Source organism: Leucopleurus acutus (assembly GCF_964270905.1).
Source record: "Leucopleurus acutus genome assembly, chromosome: 11".
Taxonomy (NCBI): domain Eukaryota; kingdom Metazoa; phylum Chordata; class Mammalia; order Artiodactyla; family Delphinidae; genus Leucopleurus; species Leucopleurus acutus.
This window is the reverse complement of record NC_139152.1, coordinates 95,364,726-95,387,470: the sequence shown is the minus strand read 5'-3', so window position 1 is coordinate 95,387,470 and position 22,745 is coordinate 95,364,726. Positions and strand designations below refer to the sequence as shown.

Here is a 22,745-nt window from a genome sequence, read left to right as displayed (position 1 = left end):
TATCAAGCTTTGTGAAGAGGTGTCCTAATTTCTATTAACTGGCCTGGAGAGAACAGATTTAATCTCATATCCTGTAGAAGAAAAAAAGGAAAGCAGGTTTCATTTTCTGAAGGTAACAAAAGTAACCAAATATTAGAGCTAAGAAAGTGAATACAGGTCCATAATCCCTTAGCCACAATTCCAAAATCCACAAAAACTTCTGAGAATCAAAAATTTTCTATAATTCATTGGTAGCAAAACTTGATCTGAATTTAACTGGCAGCAAAATCTGACCTGAACTGACATGAGACTATTTATAGTCTACCCACTAAAGTAAGAATAGTCATAGCTTTGGCCACTGAAATATTAATGTATTTGACTATGAAGTGCTACCCCTGACTCTGCAGGGGCGTTACATGTATACAGTAAATGTATCTTATAAGCTTTCCAAAAAAAAAAAAAATTCTGAATTCCAAGCTGGCCCTTAGAGTTTCCAGTAAGGGACTATGAACCTAAACATGGGTTTTTATTAAAATGGTCCTGTCCATCTCTATCAAAATATATATCTCTTTCTAAAAATATTCCTATAAATTAATTTGAACTAATTAATTTTTAATTAAAACTTATCACTATAAAAATATTCTACTCTGAATGTCTATAATGCTATAACTGCATTATTAGTTAGAATATTTTATACCACTTCAACATTAAGTCAACCTCTCTCTGAAGGCAACATTAAAATCACCCTTTGACAGGAGTGTGGTATCAGAATGGGGTAAAGATAGTAAAGTTAAAAAAGCAGACCTCTGTCAATATGTTTTGATTTTTCTTTTTATGTTTAAAAAAACCCCAAAAACAAAGAGCATAAGATTTTTTAAAAATGTATCAAAGAGGGGGCTGCCCTGGTGGCGCAGTGGTTGAGAATCTGCCTGCCAATGCAGGGGACACGGGTTCGAGCCCTGGTCTGGGAAGATCCCACATGCCACGGAGCAGCTAAGCCCATGCGCCACAGCTACTGAGCCTGCGCGTCTGGAGCCTGTGCTCCTCAACAACAGAAGGCCGCGACAGCGAGAGGCCCGCGCACCGCGATGAAGAGTGGACCCCGCTCGCCGCAACTAGAGAAAGCCCTCGCACAGAAACGAAGACCCAACACAGCCAAAAATAAATAAATAAATTAATTAATTAATAAATAAATGTATCATAGAGGAACACAGATTTTAAAAGTTAACAAGCACCGATTTAAATAATTAAAAGAATAAAAATCAAAAAGAAGTCACAGAATCCAAGTAGTTACCAAGGAATCGAATACAAAATAAAAGTCAAGGAACAGAACATGTACAAGTAAGGAAAATTATATATTTTAGCCTAGTTATGTGTCAATTCTATTATAATATATGATTAAATGACAAATAATAACAAAGCTTGCAAAACTCAAAGGTCTCTATTATAGAAAGAAAATTATAAAGCCAGAGTAAAGCAAGAACTAAGACATAAGACTACTAAGGATCATTAATTACAATGAAGAGTAACTTAGAAGATTTCACATGAAAAATAGGGGTAGAATGAACATTTTAATAAACATAAGTACAGTACTATATTTTAAACCCTGGTATCTAGGTGAAATAAAATTTGTTAATTTTTTTTTTTTTAACTGTACGCCAATCCTCCCTCCCTCCCCGACTCTCCCTCACATACAGAACTAGCAAATGCTAGGAACAATGCAGCCAAACAGGAACCTCATTTCACAACTGGTGGACATGAAAGCAGTAAACCCCCCCCACACCACCCTTTTTCTTAACATCTTTATTGGAGTATAGTTGCTTTACAATGCTGTGTTAGTTTCTGCTGTATAACAAAGTGAATCATCTATACATATACATATATCCCCATATCTCCTCCCTCTTGCGTCTCCCTCCCACCCTCCCTATCCCACCCCTCTAGATGGTCACAAAGCACCGAGCTGAGCTCCCTGCGTTATGTGGCTGCTTCCCACTAGCTATCTATTTTATATGTGGTAGTGTATGTAACTCCATGCCACTCTCTCACTTCGTCCCAACTTACCCTCCCCCCTCCCTGTGTCCTCAAGTCCATTCTCTACATCTGCGTCTTTATTCCTGTCCTGCCCTAAGTTCTTCATAACCTTTTTTTTTTTTTTAGATTCCATATATATGTGTTAGCATACGGTATTTGTTTTTCTCTTTCTGACTTACTTCACTCTGTATGACAGACTCTAGGTCCATCCACCTCACTACAAATAACTCAGTTTTGTTTCTTTTCATGGCTGAATAATATGCCATTGTATATATGTGCCACATCTTCTTTATCCATTCATCTGTCGATGGACACTTAGGTTGCTTTCATGACCTAGCTATTGTAAATAGTGCTGAAATGAACATTCGGGTGCATGTGTCTTTTTTTTTTTCTTTTTTTTTTTTGCGGTACGCAGGCCTCTCACTGTTGTGGCCTCTCCCGTTGCGGAGCACAGGATCCGGACGCGCAGGCTCAGCGGCCACGGCTCACGGGCCTAGCCGCTCCGCGGCATGTGGGATCTTCCCGGACCGGGGCACGAACCCGTGTCCCCTGCATTGGCAGGCGGACTCTCAACCACTGTGCCACCAGGGAAGCCCATGTGTCTTTTTTTTTTAATTAATTAATTTATTTTTGGCTATATTGGGTCTTTGTTGCCGTGTGCGGGCTTTCTCTAGTTGCTGTGAGCAGGAGCTACTCCTCGTTGCAGTGCGAGAGCTTCTCACTGTTGTGACTTCTCTTGTTGCGGAGCATGGGCTCTAGGCACGCAGGCTTCAGTAGTTGTGGCACATGGGCTCAGTAGTTGTGGCTTGCAGGCTCTAGAGCTCAGGCTCAGTAGTTGTGGCGCACGGGCTTAGCTACCCCATGGCATGTGGGATCTTCCTGGACCAGGGATCAAACCTGTGCCCCTGCATTGGCAGGCAGATTCTTAACCACTGTACCACCAGGGAAGCCCGCATGTGTCTTTTTGAATTATGGTTTTCTCTGGGTATATGCCCAGTAGTGGGATTGCTGGATCATATGGTAATTCTATTTTTAGTTTTTTAAGGAACCTCCATACTGTTCTCCATAGTGGCTGTATCAAATTACATCCCCACCAACAGTGCAAGAGGGTTCCCTTTTCTCCACACCCTTTCCAGCATTTATTGTTTGTAGATTTTTTGAGGATGGCCATTCTGACCATGTGAGGTGATACCTCACTGTAGTTTTGATTTGCATTTCTCTAATGATTAGTGATGTTGAGTATTCTTTCATGTGTTTGTTGGCTACCTGTATATCTTCTTTGGAGAAATGTCTGTTTAGGTCTTCTGCCCATTTTTGGACTGGGTTGCTTGTTTTTTTTGATATTGAGCTGCATGAGCTGCTTGTAAATTTTGGAGATTAATCCTTTGTCAGTTGCTTCATTTGCAAATATTTTCTCCCATTCTGAGGGTTGTCTTTTTGTCTTGTTTAAGGTTTCCTTTGCTGGGCAAAAGCTTTTAAGTTTCATTAGGTCCCCTTTGTTTATTTTTGTTTTTATTTCCATTTCTCTAGGAGGTGGGTCAAAAAGGATCTTGGTGTGATGTATGTATGTATGTTTTCCTCTAAGAATTTTATAGTGTCTGGCCTTACATTTAGGTCTTTAATACATTTTGAGTTTATTTTTATGTTTGGGGTTAGGAATTGTTCTAATTTCATTCTTTTACATGTAGCTGTCCAGTTTTCCTAGCACCACTTATTGAAGAGGCTGTCTTTTCTCCATTGTATATTCTTGCCTCCTTTATCAAAAATAAGGTGACCATATGTGCGTGGGTTTATCTCTGGGCTTTCTATCCTGTTCCATTTATCTATATTTCTGTTTTTGTGCCAGTACCATACTGTTTTGATTACTGTAGCTTCGTAGTATAGTCTGAAGTCAGGGAGCCTGATTTCTCCAGCTCCGTTTTTCTTTCTCAAGATTGCTTTGGCTATTTGGGGTCTTTTGTGTTTCCATACAAATTGTGAAACTTTTTGTTCTAGCTCTGTGAAAAATGCCATTGGTAGCTTGATGGGGATTGCATTGAATCTGCAGATTGCTTTGGGTAGTATAGTCATTTTCACAATGTTGATTCTTCCAATCCAAGAACATAGTATATCTCTCCATCTGTCTGTATCGTCTTTAATTTCTTTCATCAGTGTCTTATAGTTTTCTGTATACAATTTTTGTCTCCTTAGATAGGTTTATTCCTAGGTATTTTATTCTTTTTGTTGCAATGGTAAATGGGAGTGTTTCCTTAATTTCTCTTTCAGATTTTTCATCATTAGTATATAGGAATGCAAGAGATTTCTGTGCATTAATTTTGTATCGTGCTACTTTACCAAACTCATTGATTAGCTCTAGTAGTTTTCTGGTAGCATCTTTAGGATTCTCGATGTATAGTATCATGTCATCTGCAAACAGTGACAGCTTTACTTCTTCTTTTCTGATTTGGATTCCTTTTATTTCTTTTCCTTCTCTGATTGCTGTAGCTAAAACTTCCAAAACTATGTTGAATAACAGTGGTGAGAGTGGGCAACCTTGTCTTGTTCCTGATCTTAGTGGAAATGGTTTCAGTTTTTCACCACTGAGAACGATGTTGGCTGTGGGTTTGTCCTTTATTATGTTGAGGTAGGTTCCCTCTATGCCTACTCTCTGGAGGGTTTTTATCATAAACGGGTATTGAATTTTGTCAAAAGCTTTTTCTGCATCTATTGAGATGATCATATGGTTTTTATCCTTCAGTTTGTTAATCTGGTGTATCACACTGATTGATAAAACCCCTTTTAATAAATGTGTGGGGTAGAGAAGAACCCCAAGTTATATCTGTCCAAAGGAAGCACTCACAAAGTTATACTACTCAAAGAAACTAAAGACTGAAAAATAACTCAAAACACTCCTTAAAGCAGTATTAGTAGCAAAAATGGTCACTGCTACATCCTGGAAATGAAGGATAATGCTATCTTTACAAGTATTATTTACTAAATTGTGGTTCGTACTATCCAAGAAAAATAACAATGTTGCCATCAGAAATAGTACATATGAGAACATCACTGATATATGGAATTCTAATTAAAAATAAAAATTAAAAACATCAGAGTAAATTTGGATCTTAGAAGTCCATGTTACATATAAGAATTTAAAAGAAAAATTTCCCAATGTAATCTCCCTTTTACTTAAACAAAACAGAAATGGAAGGAAAGAAGAGAGGAAAAAAAAAAAAAGACAACAAAAAGATACCGGAACATCAAGGATAAAGAGCAAGCCAAGAGGACATCCTGTAAGTAAAAGAGTTTCCAAACTCACTATTATAAGATTTACTATTAAAGAAATGTAAAGCTATAAATTCAGTTAACTAAAAATACAAAGTTAAAGAAAATCTAAGTTGAAAGCTAAAAATCTAAGATTTTAATCCATTAAGAATATGTTTTAAAAGTCCTTGTTTCCTAATGGAGGGGTGGGGCTGGGACTAATGGGACCTTCAGGTACTAGAAAACAAAGACTGTGAGAAAAGAATTTTACCTCCGCCCCAAAGAATTATACTCAGTGATTAAGGTTGCATATAATGTAGTGTATATACCAATCTACTAGGTTCTAAGAATATTCCTTGGTTAATTACATAACAGATCCAGATTCAAGGCATCTTTGTGAACTAGATCATTCAAATAATTCCTACAGTGTAAGACAGATACAGATACGTGCGTGCTCATGCTACCGGAATTCAACATCTTACACAAATAACTTTAAATCATGATGCATTAATAATGCTGTACAGGTATCAAAATCCAACTTTATATCCTTTTATATCATGCAGTATATTTTGACAGAGTAATCTTAGTTTCCCTACACAAAAATTAGTTGACTACCATGATTTAAGAAGCTTCCGCAGTTAAGACTGCGGTATACTGAAGAAATGTACAAAAGTATCCAGATATCAGTGAGTTTATAATCAAGTTGGAGAGAGAGAATCACATAAAAACAATGTGAGAAAGCTTTAGTAAGCAGTTAAGTGCCAGCTGTAAATATAAACTGAAAACATTTTGCAACTCCTATTTTGCAAAACGGTTTACAAATGACACAAGGAAATTTGCCTCATTACTTTGAAATCATTTTGGACCCCAAACAGTATCACTCAGACATATCATTTAACCAGACCTTGAAAATGACTCTTGGGGGCTTCCTTGGTGGTGCAGTGGTTAAGAATCCGCCTGCCGATGCAGGGGACACAGGTTCAAGCCCTGGTCCGGGAAGACCCCACATGCCGCAGAGCAACTAAGCCCATGTGCCACAACTACAGAGCCTGCACTCTGGAGCCCGCGAGCCACAGCTACTGAAGCTGTTGCACATGCTCTGCAACAAGAGAAGCCACCGCAATGAGAAACCCGCGCACCGCAACAAAGAGTGGCCTCCGCTGGCCACAACTAAAGAAAGCCCATGCAGCTACGAAGACACAACACAGCCAAAAATAAAATAAATTAATTTTTTTTAAAAAAATGACTCTTGGTTGCTCCCTTAAATCAAACCCATCCTGAAAGAATGAAGATTTTCCCGTACAGAAATTCCAAAGAATATCTCATACTCTGGAAGCAACTCCTAAATAATTCCTCAGATGTTTTAAGAAAAGGCAGGACTTCCACTTCCAGAAAAGATGGAGTTAACAGGGATCAGATGTACCCCTGCACCTGAAACAACTAAAATTCTGGACAAAATATACAAAACAATGGTTTTCAAAACATTGGACATCAGGTAAGGAAGGACAGTGATTCCTGAGAGATGGTAAACAAACAAGGTGAGCCCTATAATTGTCCTAGCTTGCTGTCTAGGGAAAGTCTCCAGGCCAAAGCACAGGGAGGGGGAACCCAGGTAGAACTCAGAGACCTCCCTTAGTTGAGGAGATGGAAGCTGAGATTCTGGGAAGTCCAAGGGAGCTAGAGTTTGTAGTACACAATAGTACTGGAGAGGAGAGGACTGCACAGAGACAACTCCAGAGATCTGCAGGGAACCCCTAGAGTATTCAGCTGAGTAACTAGGAAAAACACAGCTAACATCACACTTAATGGTACAATGCTTTCCAAGTCTGGGAAAAAAACAAAGATGCCCATCTGTATCACTTTTTTTTTTAAACATCTTTATTGGAATATAATTGCTTTACAATGTTGTGTTAGTTTCTGCTGTATAACAAAGTGAATCAGCTATATGTATACATATATCCCCATATCCCCTCCCTCTTGCACCTCCCTCCCACCCTCACTATCCCATCCTTCTAGGTGGTCACAAAGCACTGAGCTGAGCTCCCTGTGCTATGCAGCTGCTTCCCACTAGCTATCTATTTCACATTTGGTAGTGTATATATGTCAGTGCTACTCTCTCACTTCGTCCCAGCTTTCCCTTCCCCCTCCCCGTGTCCTGAAGTCCATTCTCTACATCTGCGTCTTTATTCCTGTCCTGCCCCTAGGTTCATGAGAACCGTTTTTTTTTTTTTTTTTAAGATTCCATATATATGTGTTAGTATGGGTATTTGTTTTTCTCTTTCTGACTTACTTCACTCTGTATGACAGACTCTAGGTCCACCCATCTCACTACAAATAACTCAATTTCATTTCTTTTTTATGGCTGAGTAATATTCCATTGTATATGTGCCACATCTTCTTTATCCATTCATCTGTCGATGAACACTTAGGTTGCTTCCATGACCTGGCTATTGTAAATAGTGCTGCAATGAACATTGTGGTACATGTTTCTCCATTTATAGTTATTATAAAATACTGGCTATATTCCTTTGCTGCACAATATCTTTGTAGCATACTCATTCTACATATAGTAGTCTATACCTCTTAATCTCCTACCCCTATTTTGCCCCTCCTCTCTTCCTTCCCTCCACTGGTAACTGGAACATAGTTTGCTCACTATGTCTGTGAATCTGTTTCTTTTTGTTATATTCACTATTTTGTTTTATTTCTGTAGAATCCACTTATAAGTGGATATATATACAGCATTTGTCTTTCTCTGAGATTTCACTAAGCATAATACCCTCCAAGTCCATCCATTTGTTGCAAATGACAAAATTTCATTATTTTTTTATCCCTGAGTAGTAGTCCATCGTATATGTCTTAGTTGCGGCACACGGGATCTTCACTGCAGTGTGCAGGCTCTCTGGTTGTGGCATGCAGATTCCAGAGCATGTGGGCTCAGTAGTTGCAGCACGTGGGCTCTCTAGCTGTGGAGCACGGTTTCTAGAGCATGCAGGCTTAGCTGCCCCACAGCATGTGGAATCTTAGTTCCCCAACCAGGGATCGAACCCTTGTCCTCTGCGTTGGAAGGCAGATTCTTAACCACTGGGCCACCAAGGAAGTCTCATGTATCTTTTCAAATTAGTGTTTTCTTTTTTTTTTTCAGATATATACCCAGGTGTGAAATTGCTGGGTCATATGGTAGTACCATTTTTAGATTTTTGAGAAGACTCCATACTGTTTTATACAGTGGGTGCACCAATTTACACTCCCACCAACAGTGTACAAGCGTGTTCCCTTTTCTCCACATCCTCGCCAACATTTGTTATTTGGTTATATCACTTCTATTATGGTACTTGAGGTCTTGCCAGTACAATAAGGCAAGAACTAAAACTCAAAAGATTAGATAGTAAAATTGTCTCTCTTTGTAAATGATATAATTGTGTATATAAAAAATCAAAATGACCTACAAAAATGCCACTAGAAGTAATGAATGAAATTTTATTTATTTGATTGATTAGAGTCACAATCATATCAATAAAAACACATTGTATCGGACTTCCCTGATGGCGCAGTGGTTACGAATCCGCCTGCCAATACAGGGGACGTGGGTTCAATCCCTGGTCTGGGAAGATCCCATATGCCACAGAGCAACTAAGCCCGTGCGCCACAATTAATGAAGCCCATGTGCTCTAGGGCCCACGTGCTGCAACTACTGAGCCCACATGCTGCAACTACTAAAGCCCGCGCACCTAGAGCCCATGCTACGCAGCAAGAGAAGCCGCCACAATGAGAGCCCGCGCACCAGAGTAGGCCCCGCTCGCCGCAACTAGGGAAAGCCTGCATGCAGCAAAGAAGACCCAACACAGCTAAATAAATAAATAAATAAAACACTGTATCTAAATGAAGAGGTCTTTAATAATGAAGGACTTCCAGGGGCTTCCCTGCTGGCGCAGTGGTTATGAATCCGCCTGCCAATGCAGGGGACACGGGTTTGATTCCTGGTCCGGGAAGATTCCACATGACACAGAGCAACTAAGCCCGTGAGCCACAACTACTGAAGCCCGTATGCCTACAGCCCATGCTTCGCAACAAGAGAAGCCACCGCAATGAGAACCTGTGCAGCACAACGAAGAGTAGCCCCCACTAGCTGCAACTAGAGAATGCCCGCGTGCAGCAATGAAGACCCAATGCAGCCAAAAATAAATAAATAAGTCTATTAAAAAAATAATGAAGGACTTCTAGGAAGACAGTTTAGAGAATGCTTTTTAAGAGTGAGAAGGAAAATGGTTTGGAATCCAGAAACAAGGCAAAATATTTTACGTAAAGCCCTTATAAAGTATGGCGACAAAAAGGGAGAAAATCATATAAAATACAGAGAAAAGACTGTAGGGGAGAAGGCAAAGATTCAAAACTAGGGAATGATAGTTGATAGATGGAAGCATTAAAGGATCTGGCTCAGACAGAGAGGTTTGGATTTCACAGAATAAGAAAGGTTGATCAAGAAGGGAAAAGAAAATAGTGTATGTTGGAAATGTTTTCTGGAGAGAAACTAGGAATAGGATCACTGACAGGAAGCTATTTTAATAATCCAGACATAGGCTGAGGATGACTTAGAAGCAGGATGGTGGCATGAAAATGAAAATGAGAGGCTCGAAGTCCAAAGCCATAGAGAAAAGAGCTGAAAGATGTGGCAATGTTTCAAGATTCAGTGTTTCCGGATTTCAAGATTCAGGTATTGGGAGGATGGTTACCAATGATGGGACCCAACTGAGTGAACAAATCATTTAGGGAGGTGCAGCAGAGGCCCATCTCTGGCCTCCAGAGTTACCTTTTTGAAAGGCACCCTGAATGCTAAACCCAAGGTCTGAAAAATAGGAGGTGAAAGGAAAACAAGAGAAAATGACATTAAATACACATGTTTAAGTGCAGTAAATAAAAGTTTAGAGAGCATCTGCTTCAAAAGCAAGCGCGCTGCATCAGTGTGGAGCCCTGGCTCTGGCAGGTTCGGGAAGCGTAGGGTGATGTCACAATGTGCTGAGGCCGCCTCACAAGCTGTGTGTGGGGCACAGGGTCCCCTGTTTAAAGTTTTCAAACCAGCCCTTACTGGCTTGAAATGTGATGTCTTTTGCATTTTCATTCTCGTTTTGTTTTTGTTATTTCCACAAAGAGCCTTTTCACTAATTCTCTGGTGTTTTAAAACTAATGTTTTCCCCTTTGGGTCCGGGTTTTGGCCATATATTGGGAATATGGGGGAATAAAGAGACCTTTTCCTGCATGATTTAAGTGGGAATCAATAATCAGTGTGCCCTTTTGTTTAAAGGGATAGAGCCAAACTGCAAAATAAAAACATCATAAATTTTAAACATTTTGGTATAAAATATAAAACTTTTATAGAGAAAATAAGGTTGACAAAAGAGTAGCTGTTGAAGGTTTATTTTAAAATCTGTTGCCCATGCTACATCTTAAGTAGAGAGTTCTACACTTAGAAGTCCCAAAGAGATATACATCTGGGTAAAATACCTCCTCATGAAAGGGATATTACTGAGCATGATACACCATTAGCAAGATTTTCACAGAAGGAAAAACATCTAGCTCCTCGGAGGACCTTTCACTCCTTCCTCCACATCAGAACCCAGAAGATGCTCAAGACATTTCCCTTGATATACTTGAGACAGGAGATAAAGGGGCAGGGCACAACCATTAAAAGAATGACACAGCCGTTGAGCACACAACAAAAACTGGTTAGAACCTACTAGGCCCAAGATGGTGGAAGATTCGAGGTCTATTAGACCTTGAGCCTCAGATGTGCTCACTGTAATGCATTAGCATATGCTAAATGACACACCCACAGGCACCACAACAGTTCCGAGGCCATAAAAGGCCAAAAGGTGGGTGGTGCCCAATTCCTGGAAATCCCTGGCCCTTTCCCAAAATAGTTGGAATAATCCTCCCACTTATTAGTCTATGCAATTACCCAGCCCATTAAAAACTAACCACCCCGTACTGGGGGGCAGCTCTTGTCTTCTGAGACAGACCACACTCTGTCTATGGAGCGTGTATCTCTCTAAATAAACCCGCTTTCACTTTACTATGGCTCACTCTTGAATTCTTTCCTGTGTAAAGCCAAGGACCCTCACTTGGCAGCCGGGCCCAGGAACTTGCCTGAGACCTGGAACATGACCATCCTCATGTGTCCCATTTTCCTGCAACATACTGACCTGGGCCTAAGTTAGGAAGCCTGAACCTCTTCCACTTTTGGAGGTTCTTACTACGTTTTAAAATAAAGACATGCCAAGAAAGCATTATAAAAACTGTGGTATGTTTAAAATGTATACATGTAATTAACCCTTCTAGGGAAAGAATACAATGTAACTGTACTGGTCACAAGATACAGGATTAACAAACATGTTAATTTGTCATAAATCACAGATAGTATGATCTGGCAACTGGAACAAGTTTAAAGTTACAGTCAATATCTCCTTCCAGGGACTTCTGTGGCGGTCCAGTGGTTAAGATTCCACGCTCTCAATGCAGGGGACACGGGTTCGATGCCTGGTCAGGGAACTAAGATCCCACATGCCACAGAGCGTGGCCAAAAAAACAAAAACAAAACAAAAGCAAAAATAATATCTCCTTTCAATCCTGTGGATTTCTCTCTTAGACTGCTTACACCTACTACATGCAAATCATTCTGCTGAGTGCCACAGAAAAAAACAAAGTAGTATAAACTGTTTTAGGCTCACGGTATCCAAGAGAGAATCCTGACTTCTCCCTCTTCTCTTTGAGGAGAGGAAATTCTATCAATTATCACTCCACTCTCCTTGGTCCTTCCTGAAATTGCACCTTGAACCCACAATCTTCCAACTGAAACCACACAACTCATCTCAGAACTTAATGAAGCTCAGGTTCTTTATGACTTGGCGCAGAAGGAATTCAGCGAGAGGCAAAGTGACAGGGAAGAAATAGATTTATTAATATCCTTTGTAAAGAGGTTGTAGGAAAACGGGGCACGAGAGGATGGTCATGTCCCAGGTCTCGGGCAGGTTCCTGGGACAGGCCACCAAGTGAGGCTCCTTGTCTAAGCACAGGAAAGAATTCAAGAGTGGGCCACAGGAAAGCGAAAGCGGGTTTACTGAGGGAAAAACACACTCCACAGACAGAGTGTGGGCCGTCTCAAAAGGCGAGAGCAGCCCCCAAATATGGGGTGCTTAGTGTTTATGGACTGGGTTCATAAGCTAATGAGTGGGAGGATTAGTCCAACTATTTTGGGGGGAAGGGGCGGGGACTCCCAGGAATTGGGCCACCACCTACTTTTTGCCCTTTGATGGTCAGCCTCAGAACTGTCATGGTGCCCATGGGTGTGTCATTTAGCATGTTTTACAATGAGCGTATAACGAGGCTCAAGGGCTACTGGAAGTTGAATCTTGCTGCCATCCTGGGCCTAATCAGTTCTAACCAGTTTACGTTACATCCTCAATAGCTAAGTCCTTCTTTTAAAGGTTCTGCCCTGCCCTCTTCCCTCCTGTCTCATTCCTACACCTTTTAAACAGATTTTCTATCTTGCCTTAAGATGTTGTGCCTTCTCAACCTCACCCTGCTTCCCATTTTCTCCTTCCTTTCTTTTCCAAACATCTTAAACTACACTCACTGCTATCACTTTCCCTACCATCCATTATCTCCTTAGCCCCTAGTAATGTAGGTCAATAAACAAACACACAGAAATCTGTAGCAATCGACATTGTAACAGGTCAATTATCATCTTCTGAATGTGATCAGCACTACCAGAGCTTAATCACCTCATTCTGAAAACTATCAAGTTCTGAATATGAAAATCTGAGGAAACACTGGTTAGCCAAAAGTACGGACATCTCACAATTGTACTTAAAAACAATAATAGAATGAAAGATAGCAGGAGTTGAGGTGAATTAGGGAAAAGGAGGCACTACTTAAGAATAACAGGGCTGAGAAAGAAGAATGGAAGGGGACATGAAAACAAAGAGCTGTTAAACTAAAGAGGTATAAAATGAATGAAAATGGACTAAATTTCCATTCAATGAACCTTCCTTTCTTCACTTTTAGTTGAGAATCAAATTAAACTAATGCTGGTTCAGTGAACCACTTAAAGACTTACAGATAAGTAAAATTAAAACTTCAAGCTGTAGAAGTCGTCTTTCCCAGTCCACGTACCTGGAGGTCCTTCTGGGTAATCCTTTCTGATTTCATCCCTTTCACTGGTTCAGTATCTGGCCCTGTGAGGTGCATCAGCACTCGCCTCAGGCAATCTGGAGGTCATTTCCTTTACTCTCCACTCCTAGATAAGCTTAAATGAGTTACTGCTTTCTAACTCCACCTAAAATCATTTGCATGGTTACAGGTACTATACTCAAGCAACTATATTAATTAGAAGCAACAAGCATCATTCTGGTTTATGATTAGCTTCTTTGAATGGTACTTTATAATGCCTTTATAAATTCAAATGTACGGAATCACAACATTATTTCCAAGATTATTTCCAGTTCTAAAATGTAGTGTAATCTAAGCGTCTGAGTCTGACATGACACGGTTAGCCTGTAAGTCAGCTGTTGGCTCTGTACCCCAACGCCAGCTTTATAAAAGCACACCACTGTGCCATCTTCTCCACATACTAAATGAGCTCCTTCGGGCCTCTGTGCAGGCTGTTCGCTCTGCCTGAAATGCCCTTCCTCTATGACTTACTGGAAGTGTCACCTTCGCTGGAACGGCTTTCTGGACCTCCAGTCGTGTGGACAACTTTCCTTTTCACCCCTGCCCCCTCCCCTATATGCCTACTATATAGCACTTATTGCACTAAATGGCACTCATTTGTGTACGTGTCTGCCTTGCCCACTTCGCTGTGCACTCCTCGGGAGCAAAGATCTCTTCTCATCCCATCCTTGTAGTCCTAGCTGCTAACCTAGCATTCAGCACATGGTGTGCACTCAAAGGTTCAGTGAAACTGCAGTCATGTGAGTCCCAACCATATAAAAAAATTGTTTAAAGGAATAACCATTCTGATTATTTTTACTAATAAGGACTAAAAAGATACTCATTAAACTCTACAGTGGGGAGTTCCCTGGTGGCCTAGTGGTTAGGATTCCAGGCTTTCACTGCTGTGGCCCAGGTTCAATCCCTAGTCCAGGAACTGAGATCCCACAAGCCACACAACATGGCCAAAACAACAACAGAAAAAAACTCTACAATGACCAGATAAAATTTTCAGACAAATTAAAATTTTTCATTACAATATTCTTTCTGTAATATTAAAATGTTTACCTATTACAAGTAGAAACTAAGAAAAAAATAGAACCCGGAGACAATCTAAAATGGAAAGGCCCTCCCTGCCCCCATATATTTTATTTATTTAAACCATTAGAATGATTTTGTTGTTGTTCTTGTTGTTTTTGTTTTTGTTTTTTTTGCAGTACACGGGCCTCTCACTGTTGTGGCCTCTCCCGTTGCAGAGCACAGGCTCCGGACACGCAGGCTCTGCGGCCATGGCTCACGGGCCCAGCCGCTCTGTGGCATGTGGGATCTTCCCGGACCAGGGCACGAACCCGTGTCCCCTGCATCGGCAGGCGGACCCTCAACCACTGAGCCAACAGGGAAGTCCTAAAATGATTTTTTTAAATTCTATTTTTAGTTCTCTTTCTTAATTTATTTGAAAAATATTCACCCAGGACCTACTATGTGCAATTTACAGTGCTAAATACTGGTGATAAAAAAGTGAACAAAACAGACAAGGTATGGGGCTTCCCTGGTGGCGCAGTGGTTGAGAGTCTGCCTGCCAATGCAGGGGACACGGGTTCGAGCCCTGGTCCGGGAAGATCCCGCATGCCGCGAAGCAGCTAAGCCCGTGTGCCACGACTGCCAAGGCTGCGCTCTAGAGCCCGCAAGCCACAACTGCTGAGGCCCGTGTGCCTGGAGCCCGTGCTCCGCAACAAGAGAAGCCCCTGCTCGCCACAACTAGAGAAAGCCCGCGTGCAGCAACGAAGACCCAACGCAGCCAAAAATAAATAAATAAATTTATTTTTTAAAAAAAGTATTTTTATTCACATAGCTATTTTCTAGCAGGGAAAACAATATACAAATTAAATGATTACTTAATTACAACTATATTAAGTGCTCTGAATTTTTAAAAGCAGCACATCTCCTAATCTGGGGTGGGGATGCTTAGAAAGTCACTACAGAAGTGACATATAAGCTGGGCTCTGAGGATTGAAGAGGCATCTACTAGGGTTGGGGTGGGAGGCCTCCAGACCATGGGAATAGCAAGTGCAAGGAAGAGACCTTGAGTGGGGAGGAATATGCATTTCAGGAACCAGAAGGTCGGTGTGGCAAGAGTACAGGCAACCAAGCGGAGGACAGGAAATGTGGCAGGGTCTTCCCTGGGCATTCAGCGAGCAAGACAGAACAGGTGCTTATTCTCATGAAGTTTATATTCCAGAGGGCAGATGGCAGGGTTTGGGGACTCATTAACAGTTTTAAGTAGGGGAGAAATGTGACCAGTTACACTTGTTTTTCAGTTAAATGTTGTATATTTGAGGTATAACATACACAGAACAGATATGTAGTTTTAAACGATTATTCCTGCTGCAGTTTCAACAATTCTCTGAGGCAGAGAATTCTCTACTTACAAAAGAAAAAACTAAGGTTCTGCAAAACAAATTTATTTGAGGATATTTATTCAACAAACTTTTGAGTGCCTACAATATGGCAGGCACAGTACAGTGTGTGCATTCATACAGAGATGAATGCAACAGTCTTGCTCTTAAGAAACTCACAATCTGATGGGAGAGACAGATCTAGAAACACTATATAGTGTGGTCCATGCTAGAAATGAGGAAAGTATAAGGGAGCAGAGAGGAACTCAATCTTCCTAGCAAGAATGAATCATTTCATCTCTGTGTTAAAGCTGCATTTTTTTCATACTATTAGTTTTTGAATTCTCAATCATTCCTGTACTTGGAACACAGTAGGTACTCAAGCATATGTCTATGATACAAACCAACCCAGGTTTTCAACTTCTAGTTCAGTGCCTTTCCAGTAACTAAACATGCCCCTAACTGGAAGAGCATGCATTAATTCCAAGGAGCTCTTCTTTTTGAGCTGCTTTCAAAACCAGCTTACAAACCACCAAAGAAAGTAAGTATTATTAAAGTCAAACCTCATTTTCTGACCCAGCCTGAAAACCCATAACAATATCTAAACATAGTTATTTTTTTAAAGCAAATCTTCATTCAGAAGAAATTCTCCTATGAAGACAATCAAGAAACCGCCATCTAGTCCTTCATAATTCATGATCTCTGTCCTCAAAGAACTTATATTTTGGTTTCTAATTGGAAAGATAAAACGTAGCACATAGAAAGAATAAAACAAAATACAAGGTAGCATTTGTTCATTGATTTAACATATTTACAGACTGCTTACTACAGGCCAGGTAAGGAGCCATCTTAGGGATGCAAAAATGAGCAGGACAAAAGCCTGCTTTCAAGGAACTCAGTCTTATGGAGGAAGCCAAGAATAACACAGCCCAGGACAATAAGAGCCGTAATTCAGCAGGTCCGCACAGATGAGAACACAGTTGCCATTGGTTCTAATTCATCAGGCACCTATACCTATGCCTTATCAGTTATTAAATATTTTAACACTACCTCTGATTATAATACAAACTGATAAATAATTGCTATATGAAAAAACAATGACACGAAAAAATTAACATTAAAATGGCTCAGAGGAGATGGTGAGAACTGAAGTTTAGGGATGGTCTTAGGATCCTCCGGGTTTCTCAGCAAGGAAGGTTAGCATATTTGGATAAGGAGCTGGTTGTAGGGAAGGGGAACAGAGTTACCAAAAAGCCAGTGGTGGCAATTACCCAGGTATAGCCCTCCATCTGTGTTGACGACATGGTTTAGAGTTGTGCTGTCCAGCATGGTAGCCACTAGCCACATGCAGCTACTGAGCACTGGAAATGTGCTTAGTCTGAATTGAGATGTATTAAATGAAAAGTATCCTCCAGATTTCAGAGTTTCACATGAAAAAAAGGATGTAAAGCACCTCAATGTATTTTTTTTACTGATTATATGTTTACACAATATTCTGGATATACTGAAGTAAATAAAGCGTTATGAAAATCAATTTCACCCTTTTTTTCTACCTTTCTAATGTGGCTACTAGAAAATTTAAAATTACATGTGTGGCTCACATTTGTGGCTTGCATTCTATTTCTCCTGCACAGTGCTAGTCCAGAGAGCTTTAAACAACAAGCTAAGGAGTTTAATCCCTTGAGGCAATGAAACACTATTGAATGTTTTCAAACTTAGGTGCTTGTGGTAGATTTGGGGAGGGGACAGGAAACATAAACAAAGCACTGTTTCAGGAAGACTAGCGTGGGGGCAATCCCTAGCTTCAAGACACTAGAGGCAGTTGTCAATGTCAAAAGGCCAGCAAATGTCAAAGGGTAAGCAGGCTCAGCTGGAAAGTATACAAGGTCTTTAGAAGTCCCACGCTGGGTGTAGAGAGGAGGAAGAAATCAAGAGCAGGGTGAGGTGAGGGAAGAGTAAGAGCTGCAAGCACTGACATGAGCCTGGATAACCAAGGTGCACTGCTCAGCGGACTAGCAAGCCCAGCCCTGGTTTAGGTTTAGGTTAGACCTCAACTGGCTCAGTGGTAAAGGCTCCCAGGCGGAGGTGCAATTCAAGAGAACAAAATCGGTGTTCTCTTTAGTGACTTCAGATCTATCTCTATGTGGCAAGACCTCCACCAGTGGGATCAAGTCCAGAGAAGGTAGGAAGTAGAAAGCAAGGCTACCAGAAACTACAAGATAGCGATAAATTATGAAAGCAAAAGCCCAGACTTACAACACTGCCAGCAAATATTTACTGAGAGTTTGCTGTATGCCTGATACTTGGCTCGGCTCTGGAGGCACGGGAAGCAAAACAGACGTGGTCCTGAATCACAAACTGTAGTGAGAGCTATGAAGAAAGAACAGGAGCTCTGAGAGACCTAATTAAGGGTGGATGGGAGTAATGGGATGAGGTCATAAAGGAAAGACTCTCTGAAGAAGTGATGATTTCATCTGAACCCTGAAGTCAGGTGGGTAAAGACTAGGGGGGAAGAACAGCCCAAGCCAGGAGAGTGGTATGTACAAAAACCTTACGGCTGGAAAAGGCTTGGGTAATTCAAAGAATTGAAAGAAAGGCTGTGTAGTTAGAATGTCAGGAAGGCAGGTGGGCCATATAAAGGTGAGAGAAGGCTGGAGAGGCAGGCAGAGGCCAGATCTTGCGAAGCCTCCAAGGATGAAAAATAAAATCCTAAACGGGTCTGAGTGCAACGGGAAGCCGTGAGGGGTTTTGACCAGGGAAATCCTGACGGGTTCTAAGTGTTCCAACCACCTATGCTCTGCTCAGCCTACTGAACAGAAGCCGGCTTGGCAGCAAAGAGGCAGGACCCAGCATTTGTAGCTGAGTAGCAGGATACCTGGTCTGGGGTAAGAGTTTAATATAAGGCCCTTCAAGTGTTCCAGGGTGACAAGGCTGGGAGAAGGATGGCACCACCAAAAAATATAGAAAAATCTGGTGGAAGAGCTGGTTTGGGAGCCATTAGCTGGGAGGCAAAGTTAGGCACAACTCTAAACATACCGGGTATGAAGGACTAGGGAAGAATTCCAGCAGGTAAATATGGATGTTGTTTAGAGACTGGAAGAGAGATGAGGCATGGATCCTCAGGTTAATAGACAGAAGTGATATAGTTTAAATCCCAAAAGTAAATAACGTTTTCAAGGAGTAGAAAAAGAGAAAAAAAAAAAAAGACAACAAAAGGAGCCTGAGTTTGATCCTTAGAGTTAATTTCTCTCCGGGATGGAAGTCAGGAAAAAGGGCTCTCAAAAGGGATAGAGCATGAGTGAGTCTTTTTGGAGTGATGGAACTGTTCTGTATCCTGATTATGGTGATGGTCACATGTATCTGTACATGTACTAACATTCACAGAAACGTACACACACTAAAAGTCATTGTTATTATATGTTATTTTAAAAGTAAAATAAAAATGTTTTTAAAGGGTGGGGTAGTCAAAAGGACTGAGCTACAGGGAGACAGCACAGAACAGGATAAAGCCCGAAAGGATGCTCTGGGAAATTTAACCATTAAATTAAATGGCAACCTTGGAAAACGCCTCAGTGAGTGGTGGTGAGGTTAAAAGCCAGGCTGCAAAGGTTCAAGGATGACTAATTAGTGAGGGGAAGCAGTCAGTATAGCCTCCTCTGTTAGAATTCTGGAGGTGAAAGGAAGAACAGAATGGCACAGGAGCTCAAACAGATGAGAAGTGGGAGATTAGCAAACTAGCAGAGCCAAACTTCCCAGACTCTATGAATTGCTCCATTTAAGTATTCTTCTAAAACATGCCTTTTGCACATGAGCTGTTCACTTTCTTATCGTCCCATTAAACTAAAACTGCTAAAATGAACCCGAAATCATGACATTTTTAACTCTGTTCCTTAGTCAACTGATATTTACTGTGCTCCTACTATACAGTAAGCACCCTGCTGGGTACAAAAGTGAATAACGCCTGGGCCCTGGAAGAGCACACAGGATTAATCACAACAGCAAAGGTACTGGAGTGATCCGCACGAAGGGCTCTGAAAGCCTTGACCTCTGAATTAAAAACATTTTAATTTATCTTTATGAAAAGTAAATAAGGAGGAAATTAAAGCAAAGCATAGATGTAACACTAGTAAAAATGTTCCTAATTTCTAAAAACTAAGAATGAGTTTCTTAAGTTAGGTATGGGGAACCTAATCATCAGTCGCATTTCCCTTTTCCATCCCTCTCTACTTTTCAGTGTACTCTGCATTTCTTCCTCTGGATAAGTTAGGGGGCAAAATGGGACAAGCACAGGCTTTGAAACCAAACAGACTTAAGACTAAACCGATGCCCTTGAACTTCTTAGCTCTGTGGCTTCTGGAGGCTCTTTTTCTCATCCATAAAACAGTAATGATACCTACCCCGCACGCTTAAGGTAAGAATTAGGTAAAAATATAAACAGGTTGGCATATGCATAACACGCAAAAAATGTTAGCTTAGGGCCTCCCTGGTGGCGCAGTGGTTGAGAGTCCACCTGCAGATGCAGGGGACACGGGTTCTTGCCCCGGTCCGGGAAGATCCCACATGCCGCGGAGCAGCTGGCCCCATGAGCCACGGCTACTGAGCCTGCGCATCTGGAGCCTGTGCTCCGCAATGGGAGAGGCCCGCGTACCGCAAAAAAAAAAAAAAAAAAGTTAGCTTAACATTATTACTACCATTTGAAGAAATGATATTGTTCTGATTTAAAACATTTTTAAGTGCTTCCATTTGAATGAGAAAAAAATAATCTTTTTCCCCCAAGGGCATGACATTTATGTGCCACCTTAGAAAAGCAGCTTGGCAATTTCTTCTCCTTAAGTCCTATCAGGAACTATTTTGCTCAAATAATGATGTTTGGGACAAGCACTTAAAAACAGTCAACAACTAAGAAACTATAAAGGCATCATTATTATCATCACGGCATCCCAAGAGGAACAAGCCAGTCTGATTTGCGATCTGGATACTTGCCTTAGTGTATGGACCTACTACATTCACATCTCTCCTACTACATACCGAGTGGGACACTGCACACGTGTAGAGTTGTCAATGTTCTAAAAGTTCTGCTTTTTAAAAAGCATTTACAAAACACTACCAAAAGAATAAACATAGTTTCAAAGCCAAGATGCTTCTCCAAATCAATAGGAAACTATCATCCTACTGAAATTCCCCACAACTACGAAGGAAATAGCCTCTATTGTTAAACCTGCACAAGATGCTAAGATGTAAGATTTCTATACATCCCATTTCTGTTTGCTTAACTGCTGGCGGGGGGGGGGCAGTAATTAATGACGTTTTATTCACTGACCATGGGGAAACATCTCTGGCCAATTTTGTTGTATAATTTTGCTTATATTGTAAGCAAATGGCCAACTTGAAATTCACCTTATCCCTCGCTTCAACCTCCAGCACAGACGCTAAAAAGTAATAAAACAGCCAAAGGATACATGAGAAAGCAAGGAGCCTGAAAAGACCCAGACTAGTTCTCGGTGCCCAAAGAACTGAGCATGTGCTGGTCCTTAAGAAGCCTGACAAGAGGCTACCTTTACTGGGTGTCTTCAGCCACTACAGTGGATTTAAGCCCACTGTGGAAACCCACTAGTTTGAAACCAAAGGGCGCAGGACCAGGGAATGCAGGAAACACTTCGGGCTGGTCGTCCGCTGATATTCCCTCGCCCTCCTTTCCCCGAGGAGGTTGAATCGCCTCTCGAAGGTGGCCACACACGCAGGGCTCTGGGGGGAGGGGTGGGGGCGGCAGCAGGGGAACGCATTCACTCCGTCACGCAGGTCCTGCACACAGGTGGGGACCGGGAGGCTCCGAGGCCTGTCGCCTCCCTCTGCCACCGCCAGGCAAGGGCCCCGACGCGCTTCCGCGGGCCTCGGCTTTCCGCGGGGACCCCTCTCTGCCCCGAGGTCCCCCAGCGACGGGAAGCGAACTCGACTCGACCAGCCCACCCGGAAGCCCTCCCCCAGCTCACACCTGCCGGCGCGTGACGCCCGCAGTCGCGCTCGTCTGCCGGTCCCGGCCCGGCCATTCGGGGCGCCCCTTCCCCGCGAGCGGATGTCGCCTGCGTCCCTCCCAGCCCCGGGGTCAAACCCACCAGACGCCCGCCCCGCGGGGCGCGCGCCCAACGCCGCCAACCCCGCCGACCCCGCGCGCTCACGCCCCTCCGGCCCTCTCCCCGCCGCGCGCGCTCACTCGCGAGGACACGCACACGGTGCGCCTCAGCTTGACAGGCCGACCCCGCGCCGCGCGCTCCCGCGGGCGTCCTCGCCCACCCGGCCGGCCAGCTCTGACTGGGCGGTGAGCGGGGGAGGGGAAGGGCGGCGGTGGCCGTCGGTCCTCACTTACCACTGAGCCGTGCCGGCTCCAAGTGCGCGGCGTTCCGCTGTGAGGCGATGCGCCGCGATGCGCGCGGTCCCCGCTTCTCTGCAGGCTATGGAGGCGACGTAGTAGAGGGACTGAGGGGCTCGGGGGGGGGTCACTCCCTCCCGCTTCACCTCCGAGAAACACGGGGACCCCAGAAACTAAAAACAAAATAAACAAACTTTCCCCTCCGCCTCCCTCCCCCAAAACCACAACACAAACACTCGGGGGCCCGCCCAGAGCCCCACTCCATTGGCCGCAGGGAGGATGCTGCCGGCCCTCACTGGCTGGCTTTTGTGCCCGTCAAGCTGCCGTTCCGCCCCTCCAATTTCTCCCAGCTGCCGTCGCCCCTCATTGGTCAAATGCGTTCCGTTTGACGAGCTACGATTGGCTGAGCTGTCTGCGCCAATCATTCGGGGACACACCCCCTCAGCATCCCAGAGACCTTTTCCTCGGTCGCGGACTCGGAGAGGCGAAGGGGAAACTAGAGCATGATGGCGGCCGAGCTCACT

At 42.6% G+C, this 22,745-nt stretch overlaps 1 protein-coding gene across 1 annotated transcript in view; it reads right to left on the bottom strand.

The window, feature by feature from the left end:
• The window catches only part of TNRC6B (trinucleotide repeat containing adaptor 6B), a 250,895-nt gene extending 228,488 nt beyond the window's left edge, over positions 1-22,407 (bottom strand). Inside the window, exon 1 of the mRNA XM_082849698.1 lies at positions 22,219-22,407. The gene's annotated coding sequence lies outside the window, so the exon portion shown is untranslated. The remainder of the gene's footprint in view (positions 1-22,218) is intronic.
• Between the last annotated feature and the right edge of the window lie 338 nt (positions 22,408-22,745).